At 38.7% G+C, this 12837-nt stretch overlaps 1 protein-coding gene and 1 long non-coding RNA gene across 4 annotated transcripts in view; one reads left to right on the forward strand and one right to left on the reverse strand.

The window, feature by feature from the left end:
- Positions 1 to 12837, reverse strand: part of LOC117952226 (teneurin-3-like) — a 242888-nt gene that overhangs the window by 221210 nt on the left and 8841 nt on the right. The gene's annotated exons all lie outside the window — the stretch shown is intronic.
- LOC117952257 overlaps positions 1781 to 12837 on the forward strand; it is a 13392-nt gene continuing 2335 nt past the window's right edge. The window contains exons 1-2 of the long non-coding RNA XR_004658359.1: positions 1781 to 1793; positions 4502 to 4505. This is a non-coding gene — a long non-coding RNA (uncharacterized LOC117952257). The remainder of the gene's footprint in view (positions 1794 to 4501; positions 4506 to 12837) is intronic.

Raw genomic sequence — 12837 nt, forward strand, 5'->3', positions numbered from 1 at the left:
ACAATTATGAACCTGAAAATGAGGAGAATATGATCACTTTAAGATTCTGTCTCTGATGTCATTACATAAAATTCAGCTTGTCACAAAGGTAAGCAAAGGTAAGTTAACTTGTGTTGGAATAGAAAAATGTATAGCAAATGTGCACACTGTAATATTTTGCTTTTTTTTCTCGCAAGTCATGTTGTCGTTGTAATATTGAACAATGGTATCGCGCATGGCAGATTTTCTTCATAAGGTGCAGGCCTACCAGGGACGGAGGTGAAAAAAGGAGAGATTCTGACATAACCACATCAAATATAACTTGCAGACATACAGAGAGTTTGCATATTTTCAAATCAGTCTTAGCCTACTAAAATGTGTAATATTTTACTTGTTTACATGATGCTGTACTGTGTATTACGGTTAGGCTATACAGAGGAAAATCAGTAAAAGGAAGAAACAATGCCAAGTGTAGTTTTAGGATGACTGAGAGATAGACAGACTGGCCTACCCACTCAACAGGCCTGCATGCACACACACTTCATACACATACAAATTCAGCTAAACAGCCTTTGTTAGTGTCAAATCACATTTAGTAGGAGCCATATGACACTAGCAATAACTGCCAAGGACAGACAAGGCAATGTGAGAGTGTGAGTTTGTATGTGACTAAAAGAGATGAAAATAAAGAGACAACAGGGCTCTGTGTTTGTGTGTGTGTGTGTAGCTGTGTGTGTGTGTGTGTGCGTCCACTGGTATGTGAAGTTTCTCAGTAAAATCACCCATATGCTGAGGTCAGCCACACTATCACTAGCCTTTCCAGACACTACTGTGAAGGCTAGCATGTGTGTGTGTGTGTGTGTGTGCGTGTATGTGTGTGTGTTTGTGTTAAAAACTGAAAAAGTAGACAGTGGTGCTGAACATAATATTTGTGTCTACAAAAAGACTAATAATGCTGTATTGAAGATAACTGGAGGCCTCTGTGTGGTGTTCCAAACATCAGAAGGCTTGTTCCTAGTAAATGTTTTTTTTACACTCAATGCACTCCTTCAAATTGATGTATGATTTGTCTTTGTAGGGAAAAGGACAACCCACCTATTTGAAGAACAATGAATTGCATTACACATGAATGTACTAAGGGTGTGCCAAGACACCCTGCTCATGAAACGGGACGAGACATGAGATTGGGTTCACAAGAATGAGAAGAGACAACACTATTTTAAAGAAAACTTCAATTAAGAACTATGACTGGGAAAATAGTCTTTACTCAGAGATCCAAGGTTACAACGTAACCAAGCAGAGGCGTTGCTAGGCCTGGGCATCCCTGGCTACAGCCCTGAATGCTTTATGAATAGCCCTAAAACTCTTGCTCTCTCCCTCTCTCTCTCATTTATTTTTATTTTTTTAAATAAGTATTGTATAGTTAAAAAAAGCCTCACAAAGCCCTATGCAAATTAAGAAAACAAGTATTTTCCAAAGCACTCGCAGTTCTTACATACTTTTTTGTAGAACTCATGGTAGAACTGTAACTTCTTCCAGTTTTTTTTTCCGAAGCGAATAGAACCGACGGGAAGCTACATGCGGGGTCTGGCTATGCCGGATTTGTTGCCATTACCTAGCAACCGTCTCTAAGTGAGGAAAGCTGTGATTAATTTTTGGAGGAATTATAGCCTAATTTAATGCATTGATGCCATTGACACAAATATACGCACGTTAGATAATTAGAAACATAAAATGTAAAAAAAAAAAAGAAAACAAAAAAAGTAAATCAGAATGCAATTCCTTTAGGTGTGCCACCCCTGACTGACCACTGAGTTTGCTGTCAGGAAAGTATGTAATTAGTCCACCAGATTCAAGTCAGCTGCCCAATTGCTTTCCCATTGGTTATAAAAATGTCCTGTTGGTTTAGATATCAATAAATGGCAGTAATGTTAACTGGCCTTGGCACATATTGTAGTATGGTAGATTTAAACAGGTTGGTTCATCGTTAAAAGAATTAAAAGAACGAAAAACACTTCTAATAAAAACATTCGTGCACACTTGTACACACACACACGCACACATACACACACACACAAACACATACATACACACACATACATACACACACAAACACACACACACACACACACACACACACACACACACACACACACACACACACACACACACACACACACACACACACACACACACACACACAAACACAAATACACATGTCCCTCCTCTACAATAAACACTTTGCTTGCCAACTCCCTCTGCAGTGTATTTAATTATTTCTGTTATCATGGGCACAATTGATGTACCACCATGGTACTGTAATTGCTGACAAATCACATCGCTCCAAATGACAGAATGTCTTCACGGTGACAGTGAAGGATTGCATCTCAGTGGTCATCTGGGATTCATCTACTGAAAGGCCATATCAGCACAAAAAACATTGTCTTACACAGTTTTTCATATTACTGTAATGTTCTGGTGTATCTTCCATTATATATATATATATATATATACATAAGTGTATGTATAGTATGTATATGAAAATCCCATATTTAACATTTCAGGTTGATACATGCATGTATGGTTCCTACTACAACACATTAACATTCTTTAATGTTCAAAAAAATATTTTTATATCGTCTGTTTGAATATACCTTTATTCACCCGGTCTGAAATGCCACAGAAAAAGCTCAGTCTGCTCTGATTGGTCAGAGTTTCCGGGTCTTCCGCATCTGTACTGTGTGTGTCTCTGCACCGTCTTTGCAGCCGGGGAAGGACTGTAATGGCACTGTAGATGCACTTTCTACCTCCATGTAGTATACTATACACAGCTGTAACTGGCACCATTTCCGAATACCTACTTTATAATCAAACGAGACATGGAAACCTCACTTCTAACAATTTGGGACCTTGAAATATGAAAACAAGTATGGTGAGATTTTTATCATAATATAAACAGAGCATCAAAGGCAACATGTGAAACTTTGTATTAAAGCAATGTCAATAAGAAGGAAGCCGTGAAGGAGGAAAATGAGGGCACAGTGGAACTGTTCTAATGATGTAAACAGTAAAGGAAAAAGAGAGAGAAGGAAGAAGTGAATGAGGGGGTTGAGAGAGAGGGGCAGATAAAGATCGAGAGAGAAGAGAGAGCAGGCGAGTGGTAATGTCCTAATGATGTAGTGGCTGTCAGAGCATTTGCTTCAGAGGCCAAATGATCCTGTAAGAACAGCACAGCTATTGATCCAGCTATTACACGGCACCACATACTAATGATTGTGTGTGTGTTTGTGGGTGTGTGTGTGTGTCTGTGTCTGTGTGTGTGTGTGTGAGAGAGAGAAAGATGGGATAACACTGTATAACGAAAACAGATATATACTGTAATGTAGATGTATACTATATACTATAAAAAGGGAGGTCGACAGAGCAAATGTGTACATACTGTATGTGTGAAAGCTTGAGTCTGTGTGTGTGTGTGTGTGTGTGCCTGTGTGCATGCATGTGTTGACACACATGCTGACATGACACTTTATCAATACTCCCATTACAGTTTGACAGATATGAAACCCAATCTGAACCTGATCTGCTTCATATCCAATTACAGTTCTCACCTTGAAATCTTCCTATACCTCCCAAAACAGACACACACACACACACACACACACAAACACACACACACACACACACACACACACACACACGCTGACTTCTCTTTTTAGAGAGTTTACAAAATAGATTGCCTCCTTGTAGTAAAACCATTTAAATGTATCAAAATGAAATGTCAGTTTTATTTTTACTGCTAACAAGCATTGGGTAATGCTGACAAGCATGACTCTTTCAGATAAGCTGCATTACCAACATGAATATTGGCCAAGCAGTTCATCTCACTTCAGTTCATCAACTCCCTCCAACCACCAACACACATCATGCATGTCTCAAAATACACAAGTCTATATCCAACACTCTCACTCAGAGAGCAAACATCATCACTTACAGTTCTCAGATGAACTTTCATCTTTGACACTTGAATGTTTAGTTCTTTTACAAACATAAGTATTTTATTATAGAGTAAGAATAACACTTTAACATTATTGAATCTACTATAAGGACAAAATATATGGAAGAAAATGAAAATGAGCTGCAATAGACATTGTTCATTTTATATTTGTGCATATTGTGATTAATTTGTACAAAACTAAAAGGTTCAAACACCAAATTGTACGTGACATTCCAGAGCTGCAATATTAACAGCAAAAAACATCAACGTCAGTAACATGTATAGAATGATCACTCCTACTGCTCCGCCTTCTCTCCTTCATTTGGCCACACATTTTATCAACATCACATCTTCTGTCTTCTCTTTCTGTTCTAAATGATTATTGCTGCACTATTGCTGTAAATGCTATTGTAAATATATTGATAAGATGTTTTATATATTTCAACTTGAATACTGCAGAATTGCACAGAATTTGCCACCAATCTCTGTTGAATGTGTTTTGAAAACAGTGTGTAGATGTTCTGGTAGTGGAGTATGAAGGGGAAAAGAGTTTAATAGATTTTGAGTGTTGTCATTGAATGCATTTCGTGTGAAAGCAATGAAAAAGGATTCACAGTTTGAACAACATACTTTTGTTTTGCTGACTGTGTGAAGAGTTTTGACAAAGTGACTTTTGTCCAATGCATGTTAGCAATCGGAAGAAAAAAACAACCTGTAACGGAAGGTTTTCATTATAGAGTAATCCTTCGATTCTTACTTCTTATTTGATAAATCAGTTGATTGTTTTGTCTGTAAAATGTCTATAAAATTGTGTAAAATATTCATCCCAACTTCCCGAAGCCCAAGGTGATGTCTTCACTATGTGCCAGAAACTGCCCAAAAATATTCATTTTACTAAGACAAAGAAAAAGCTTGAGCTTGATCTTAAAATGCAACATGCTGCATGTTGTGTACACAGTGTGTAATATTTCCCGTTTCAAACCCAACTGGGTTCCATCTGGACATGGTACCCATGCCCCCCCATGTCCCACATGTTCTCCTGTTAACACCATTACAAATCCACATATTTGGAGTTCAGCAGTTAATGCCTGCAACAGATCGCTTGGGCAAAACAGATAAAAACATCTTAACCTGAGTTACAGCATGACGTTTCTGCACAGCCTCACCTGACACCACATGTAAAAAGCCATCATATATAGGGCCCAAGAATAAAAAATCCTTGCTGCAGAATTTATTAAGCTGAATACTCCCTCTCTCCCTCTCTCCATTCCTCTCTGTCTATGTACCTCACTCATTGCTTCTCCCTCTGCACTTCTGGTAATGGATTCTGCCTAAATGGGTTCTGAGAAACGCAAGTGAAAAGAGGAAGAGCAGAGAAAGGGATTGAGGTAAGGGTAGGAGAATGGAAGACTTGTTGCTTGTGTCCTTACAGCATATGATAGAGTAATGACTGTTGCTGTTCTAATAACTTTTACAATTAACAAAACTCTCAAGATTAGTTGGAACCAATTGTTCAATGGTGGTTATTTGCATTTTCCATGAAAGTGGTGTACCTTATTGGAACAAGTAGTAAATTGGCAAGGGTGTAAAATATTTAATGAAATATTGTTGTTATTCATTACTGTATACAGTATAACAGTATGTCTGTATGACTGTATTACATTGGGAAAATGAATACAATATTAATTGTTACAATACTATTATCAAAATAGTCTAAATATATGCCACAGCAGAAATTCTGACCTCAGAATGGAGCTTTATTAATAACTGTGTATGCATTTTTAAATGTATTACAACAGAGAATAACAAATATGAAGAAAAAATATTTAAAAAGGAGAGAAGAGTGGAAGGGAGGATGGAAAGATAGAAAATGAGTGGAAGAGACGGGGAGAGAGCAAAGCTGTATGGTTAATGATTTAATGTTAGCCACTTGATGGAATGAAGTGTCTTCTCCATGTTAGCGGCGCCAAAGTTAAACCCTCTAGTCAGTTAGTCTGTTATTCATTGATTTCTCTGGTCAGCACTAGATTGCTATTGAATATGACTGGCACCAGGGCTGTGTTGGTGTGTATGTGTGTGTGTGTGTGTGTGTGTGTGTGTGTGTGTGTGTGTGTATGTGTGTGAGGAGCATGGATCCTGTGAACTCAAGAACAGTTGCTGGTGGAAAACTTATTTTCTGCCACTTGCACACGCACACAGACACACTGGCACACACACAGACACTCACACACACACACACACACACACAAACACACACACACAATGAACTAGTTCTTGAAAGGGTGTGAAAGATGAGCCTGAAACACATCTGCAGTCTTTGTGAACATACTCACTGCTACTCTCCACGCCTTCTTGCTGTGAGAGAAGGCGAGCGATGATACATTATTTATTCCTGACAGTTGTTTTGTATTAACCATACAACACCAGCTGAGCAAATACATAACCAGCAGTTGTATCTATGTATCAATACTGCAGCATGGTGATTTTACATGAATAACCTAGGTTATTGCAGTGATCTGTCTTCTCAAGCAGTTGCTATGTGTTCTCTTCATCTACCATGTGTGTGTGCACATGCTTGATTCTCTATAATATAGAGGTCTTTTGCAACAACATGAGTTAATATGTCATAAGCATATGTTTGCTGTGTTAGTGCTACCTGATGTATAGTTTAATAAGCCTACAATATAAATATTTAAGGAATACACATTATTCTACACCACACATAGAATTCTGAAGCACTAATACATGCTTACGCACTTGTACATGCACATGTACACGCACACGCACACACACACACACACAAAGAAGAACATCTCCGTGAGAATACCATAAGAAATAATTATAACAAATAAAAAAATATGGATTACTGCAATATCCAAATATTTTACCAAAAATACAATAATATTTGGTACAGATCCTTGCAAAGATCACACCATGATAATGTTCAATTTTTTTTAAAGAAAATTCAAATAATTATGAGGAACAAGTGCTGATTCCCGCCAATATCCTAAATCCCATCGCAATGGCAATATCAGTCAATATAATCACAATTAGGTATTTTCCTCATATGGTGCAGCCATATATCACATCTATGTCATGCATCTATGGCTGAGATGTCAAAGTATTGATGACACAGCAAAAGGAGCCTGGAGCTGGATCAAACTGGGCTGGGTGGCTTTTAATCCAAACATGCCTCATTTGCTAACCAAACACAAACTTATTGGATTTTGACAATAAAAGCTTCAATGCATGCCATCATACATGCTATTAAACAATGAAAAAACATCACTAATGTTGGTACTATTGTGTAACTGCGTGTACTCTTTGATTAGATATGTTCACACTTCCACTTTGTAAGCCATGAGTCAGAAAGAGGCCGGTGGTCATTTTATACTTTAGTTGAAATCATGCCACTTATATAGCCTGACAGAGCACATCAGCTGTGGCCATTGTTCATGTCTTTTTTAAGAGATCTGATGGTTTTCTAAAGACCATTCCAACTTTTGTCCAGTAATGGCTTAACAATAGAAGTAGTTTAAAGGAGAAAATCACTGTCTCTTAAAGTGCATAGGTCACCATTCCCCACTAAGAAATGATAAAAGGAAAGTAGTGAAATCAAAAGAAGTGAGACAAAGAATAAGATGCTGAAAATGGAGAAAGAAACGAGAGAAAAGTGATGAGGCTCAAACAAAAGAATTGACACATCTAGCCATAGAGACCGAGAGTACATTATGACTAACTGTAAAGTAACACACACAATCTCTCTCTAATTTTCACAAAGTTTTAAGGCCAGTTTGTAACTCAGCGGTAACATGGGAGTTGTACCTTCAAAGCAACTGACAACAATACTGAATGAGGAGTATGTAGAAGCTATAATCTGTTCTGGTTCGGTAATGTTCCCTAAGTATTTTGTTACCCTTCACTTTGGCAATGGATCAAATCCATGCATGTTCACAATATAGCAGCAACTGAACTGAACTAAACCATACTAAATGTCATTGAAAGAGTGAGAGTATTTGGCGTATAGAATGATCCATCAGTGTCTGTTTAATGTCCCTGTCTTTATGTCTGCCTTGTCAACGGATGCACCCATGCTGGAGGTTTGCAGAAGATAGGCGCCATGCGGATGCCATTTTGTATTTGCTGTATAAAGGATGATTTGCAAAGTTAAAACATACCTTGAAGTGTGACCAAGTCACACAATTTGCCCTACAACTGCGTACAGTATATGGTCAAAACATGTGGGCTTCCGAACATTACACCTTGCTTGTTAAACATGCAATTCCAGTATAGTGGACATTAATTATTATGCAGGTCTAACAGGCTCCACTCTCGGTGCAAGATTTCCTATCACAATGTTAGAACCTGGCTGGGTGCTTGGCAGATGCTGTACATACGGCCTTTCACTGCTCCTAATACTTAGGATGGGTTAAAGTTGTCTCCTGCAGGTTGGACTACTGTAATGCCCTCCTAGTCGGGATCCCTGGCAGAAGCCGGCAAAAGCTCCAGCATATTCAGAATTGCGCTGCCCAGGTCCTGACGAGGAGGCGCAAATATGATCATATCACTCCGGTCCTGAAATCTTTCCACTGGCTGCCCATTAAACACAGAATTCAGTAGAAAATCTATCTCCTTACCCACCAGTGCATACACGGAACTGCCCCTGCCTACCTCAGTGAACTCCTCACCCCACACACCACCTCACGAAACCTCCGCTCCTCCACCTCTACCTACTGCCTGCACCAACCAAGGACTAAACTCTCTACTATGGTAGACAGGGCCTTCCAGGCAGTCGCCCCACGGCTCTGGATTGCTCTCCCAGAGACCCTAAGGGACACACAAACTGTGGAGATTTTTAAGTAGGGCCTAAAGACATTCCTATTTCAAAAGGCCTTTTAACAGTCATAGTTTTCATTTTAGTCTTATGGTGTTTTTTTGCTATTTGTTGATTTTGTTATATTCTGAGAACTATTTTTACCTCCTTGCTACTGTAGCGCTTTGAGATTTCATTTGAAATGTAAAGGGCATTATAAATAAAATGTATTATTAGTATTATAAAATGGAGTAATTGAATTTCAATACATCATTTTGTGTATGTGATGAATAACAATACAATTGGTGTTACACGTGCACAGATAAAAAAGACAAAGTCTTTGGCAATTAGACCCCATTGTGATGTCATCATGTTTAGAGGAGTAGAAAAGCCATGAGTAGAATTAGATTTTAGTGGTTTAACTTAAAGTGTCACAAGCTGGTAGAGGAACCAGGAGAAGGGAGAGAGTTTGTCTTTCTGGTTCAACTTACACTGAGCTTTATTAGTAAACACTGGGGCATGAGGGTCTGTCAATTAAATACCTAAAACTCGCTGAAGGAGTCCTGTCTCATAGGCAGCCACTAAGTTTTACGACAGTCCACATTTTCAAAGTTGCACAAAAAGTTGCCAAGGCATGGCTGCAATGCAAAATGGAATAAAAAAGAAAATAAATGAAAAACATCACAAGTGCATTACTGTACATAACATTAGCAGAGAAGTTGACTTCAAATCATCTGAATTTCTAAAACACTGAATCACAAAGTTTAAGATTATGTTAAGGTAGAGCTTTGTAGTTTTGAACCAATCCCCTTTTGATCATGTGTCATTTCTGCATGAAAAACAAGACAAAGCACAATGAATATTCCAGAACTCCTTTCTTGTGAATTTGTGTGTGTGTGTGTGTGTGTGTGTGCGTGTATAACAGCTAAGGTTATAATGTTAAGCGGCTTAGGGATGCTAAATGGATTAAGTGTTTTGTTGACACATAGTAAAGTAATCTGGTTAGGAGATACACCTCTCTTCCTCTATCTGCCTGTTCTCATCTCTCCTATTCACTCCTTCCTTTTTGCCCATTTCCATCACAATGCTGTGTTTTCAGTATCAGTATAATAGAGTTCATCCCTTATATCTTGCTCTCTCTTCACACACACACACACACACACACACACACACACACACACACACACACACACACACACATACATACAGTCCCCCAGAACACACTGGGAGTGAAAACACTAGCATCAAACACCAATACAGAGCATACTAACTTTCTCATCTTTACATTTTGAGTGACTTCACACTACGCAATGGTTAGAGAATATATTTAATGATATAAAATATAAACAGGATATATTTTCTCAAAGGAAAACAATAATGAAGGAAAATCAGCATATTGGTTTAATTTAGTACTTTGTCTCTAGTAATGTATGGAATTATTGGAAACAAGACTAAATTTGCATAACAGTAAGAAAGAATAGAGTGACTAATCCTGGCTCTCTTCAGCATCATGCAGCATTGGATGTCTGCATCTCTAAATACTAATGAATGTGGTGTTTCCATCACTTTCACCTCCATTACTTTCTGAAAAACAGTAAGAACCAGTTTTCTTATGGTGAAGATATACAGTAGTGTTTTTAACCTCAGACATCTGACCTGGACATGTTGGTATGGTTGCTCTTTTACCTGGTTCTCTCAAACAGTACAGTGTACAACTGTCTCATTCTTATTTGGTGTTTGTACACAAACAAGGCTTTCTGAGCTATTTCTACATAAATACAGTATATGTTCACTAATTAGTATAAAACAAGACACCTGCTTAGGCTTTCAGCTAAAATTACAATCAGCAGAGTTTAATAAGCACCAGACTGAAATCCATTGTGTTTTGAAGGCGCGGTTAACAGTTCTGACTACAGTGTGTTAGCATCTGAACAAAGTCCTGTAAATCCACAGTGGGATAAGAGTGTAGAGTTTTGATTGTTCAAGCTATGAAGCTCAGTACAAATTCCTTTAGGAAGACTTTTAAATAAACTTCAATTACCACTATTTCTCCCTAAAACTATTCATCAAAAAGAAGCGCTCACTTTTCAGTAAATCAACCAGATTTGGCCCAATAATTCCTGATCCAATCACAGCATGACATCCTGCTTAAATGTCTTCTCTCATTGCTATCAGATGTCTTATCAGGCAAACATACAACACTCCTCCTCCATTTACACCTCCAGACAACGTCAACCACGGCAACCTGAGTACCTTTCCCACAGTCAGGTCCTACGTTTGGTTGGGGGGGGGGGAATGTCCGGCTTCTCTAACCCTTTAAATTATTTTTAACGATGGAGTCTAATCCCCAAAACTCTTATTATGCCCATGTACAATAAATCTTTGCAAATTTGCAACAAATTCTCCCCTGATTGAAACTAAAAAACTAGAGTTTGGTCCACATGAACTGCTGCTGTGCAGACCGTAGTTTGACTGTTGCACGTTGCTCCAGTTGTGCCCACTGTTGTCTAGAAAAAAAAAAAAAAAAATGTAACTGTAATATAATTGGAGTGTAGTATGCATTTTAAAAACAAAAACAATTTGACATTTTATTAATTATGTACCCATTTATTAAAAATGAGCAAGACAATTGTAATAAATACCTTCTGTGCATCAGAGGCCTTTTTTAAGGAAAGACACCTGTTTAGGACAGAACGTAAATGTATCTTCCTTTTTCTGTCCCGTAGTTGAGATCATCTATATCAAGTAACAAGGCAGGCAGCAGCTGGGCACCCTTGGGTTCAGACACCACAAAAGTGTTTACATCTGCCAGTGTGTGTGTGTGTGTGTGTGTTTGTGTGTGTGCACATGCATGCGTGTGTGTTTCCACAGGGGAGCCAGCCAGACGTCTCTGGTCTAATATTTCCTCTCAGGAGAACAAATAATACAGCGAGGCCTCTCCCTTTCCGTGCTCTGCCTTTTTTTCTCAACTTTCCCTGTCTCTCTTTTGAATAACTGTCTCCATTGAACTGCTTTCCGCTTTCTTTTCTTCCTCTCTGATATTTTTTTTCTCCACATTCTGCTTCCCCACCCTGTTATCTATTCTTTCTCTTGCTTCCTCTTGCAACAAAGCTGCAGATAGAATCACAGAAGTTGGTTAAAGTTACAGTACACACACAAACCCGTGCACGCGCCCATGCACACACACTTCTGCTGTGAACCAGGATCACTATGTACCGAGGGACGGTGCAGCAGTAGGTGTCTCAGAGGAGGGAATGTATCGTCTGCTGTTTACAGGACAATACGTTGCCTATGGGGGCCATTCAGAGAGCAAAGAGCAGCACAATGGAAGAGGCAAAGGTGATCTGGCTGCTGAGTGGAGTCTCACCACATACAGTACGTTTAGTCTCAAAGGAGCCTCAATCCATAATACATTAATCATAAAGAAGAAAACGAGGACAATTCAACACGTTTATGTTGTTGTGATTGTTTATTTTGTGATTATAAATCTATAGGGTCATGCTGCTTGGCTGTTTGGATGCAGACACTCAACAGTGAGCCTGGATCGAGTCCAAACGAGGGATGTGACTGATTTGCCATTTAACCGACCGATAAATACTATTAGTAACACAGCTGATAACAATATGATTGAAAAAAAATTGAAAAAAAATGTTACAAAAAAGAAAACGAAAAAAGCATCAGAAAAAATGTCCTTGACTGCTTGTTAACTTGCTAGTGCAACCTTTGAGGAAGGCGGGTTAAATAGGCAGGCACACACAGAGCTGACAACCCTGCATGTGGATGGATAAGAGACAGGATCGGGCTCCGCGTGCAGCTGCGGACATTTAACGCTCGCACACGCTAGCAAGCGCTTCCAGGAAAGTGGCCGCTTGTCAGTTAACGGTCAATGATTGGTTATCAATTCAGAGAAAATAGTCTAAATTAGCATCAATTGTCCAAACTTCTGTTTGTGTTTACAGGCTTGCAACAATGCATTCACACCATTGACTCGGCTTGACTAACTATCACCAGTAACTTCAGGATTTATGTACTGTGTGTGTGTGTGTGTGTT

Source organism: Etheostoma cragini, chromosome 2 (genome assembly GCF_013103735.1).
Source record: "Etheostoma cragini isolate CJK2018 chromosome 2, CSU_Ecrag_1.0, whole genome shotgun sequence".
NCBI classification, from domain to species: Eukaryota; Metazoa; Chordata; class Actinopteri; order Perciformes; family Percidae; genus Etheostoma; species Etheostoma cragini.